General features: G+C 62.4%; 1 protein-coding gene across 1 annotated transcript in view; it reads left to right on the top strand.

Moving 5' to 3' along the window:
- The first annotated feature begins 691 nt into the window (after positions 1-691).
- The window catches only part of CEBPG (CCAAT enhancer binding protein gamma), a 9,572-nt gene continuing 8,881 nt past the window's right edge, over positions 692-1,382 (top strand). The window contains exon 1 of the mRNA XM_017855048.1: positions 692-1,251. The gene's annotated coding sequence lies outside the window, so the exon portion shown is untranslated. The remainder of the gene's footprint in view (positions 1,252-1,382) is intronic.

Below are 1,382 nucleotides of genomic sequence, written 5' to 3'. Positions count from 1 at the left end.
CCTCGCAAAGTGCTGGGATTACAGGCCTGAGCCACCGCGCCTGGCCCATTGTTCACTTTTGTGACCCCTTTTAATTTTTATTTATTGCTTTATCATCTTACTGATTCCTCGAAACAATCTTACGGGGTGAGCCGGTTCCATGGGCTCTGAAGAAACATTTCCTCTTTCAAAGCCTCAATATTTTTGAACGATACCCATTGCTAAAGAGGAAGCAATCAAACCTATCAGGCAGCTCTGCCCTCCGCCCAGCGAGCTGCTGCTTCCTGGTGTTAAAACGCTTTCGGGTCTTCCTGGCGAGTTTTAAGTCACACTGGATCGCTGCTCATTTTCAGAGATCACCTCGCACCCATTCAGGCACCCAAGGGAAATCGATTTAAGAAATTCACTTCATGTCACCCTAACAACAAAGCACAGCCTGCAGCTTTCACCCATGTGACATCAATGCTAATCCTATGTGCGAAACATTTGGGTTCATTCGATTTTTTAAAAATTAGTAATAGAGATGGGGTCTCGCCATGTTGTCCAGGCTGGTCTCCACCGCCTGGGCTCAAGCCGTTCTCCCGCCTCAGCCTCCCTCGGCGCTGAGATTACAGGCTGGAGCCACCGCGTCAGCCTCCACTCGTTTTTCGGCGACAAAGCCAGCCCGCCTGCGGGGCGTTCCGTTCGGAGAGACTCTGTGAGGGACGCCGCGGGGGCTCCCAGGGGACGTAGCGAAACCAAAACAGTCACCGGTGGTTCACAAAACCACCTCAGGAAATGCTTCCAAAGGCAGGTCTGGCCTTCACAAGGCGACGGCTCTTCAGCCTCCCACACGAACCTGAGTCGTCCACAGCACTGGGCCGCAGCCAGCCCGGGCAAGCCGCCGAGGGACTGCGGACGCCGCAGCGAACAGCCGCCTGCTCCCGCCACACCCGCCGGGCCAGCCGCGCGGAATCCACGCCCCCGCCGTGTGCCCGCCTCCCTCCGCTAGCCGGCCCACGATTGGTCGGCTGGGGTGCTCGTCGCGAGAGAAGGCGGTGCCTCCCGCAGACCGGCGCTCCCATTGGTCGGGATGGCGGCGACGGCGCGCGCGACCCGGCGACGAGGGGAAGCCGGTGGCCGCGGCTGCGGAACGGGCGGAGGCTGCCGGTTTCGTAACCGTCGCTCCTCCTCGCTGACTCGCTGGCTGTGAGGCCTGGGTCGGCTCGGGCCGCACCGCGCGGGGCCGCTTGGAGTGGAGGCCGCCTGGGGGCAGGCGGGCTGGAGGAGCAGGTAAAGAGGCCGCGGCGGGCGCCCTGAGAGCTGGGAGGAGGAGGCCGCGGCGGCGCCGGCCGCTCGCTTGGGCGCGGGCCCGGCTCGGGGAAACCCAGCCCCGGCCCCAGAAGGCCGGCTGGCCCGGGAAG

The sequence above is a fragment of the Rhinopithecus bieti genome, unplaced genomic scaffold, assembly GCF_001698545.2.
Source record: "Rhinopithecus bieti isolate Rb0 unplaced genomic scaffold, ASM169854v2 scaffold_39998, whole genome shotgun sequence".
NCBI lineage: Eukaryota > Metazoa > Chordata > Mammalia > Primates > Cercopithecidae > Rhinopithecus > Rhinopithecus bieti.
The sequence above is the reverse complement of the archived record's forward strand: the minus strand, read 5'-3'. Positions and strand labels throughout refer to the sequence as shown.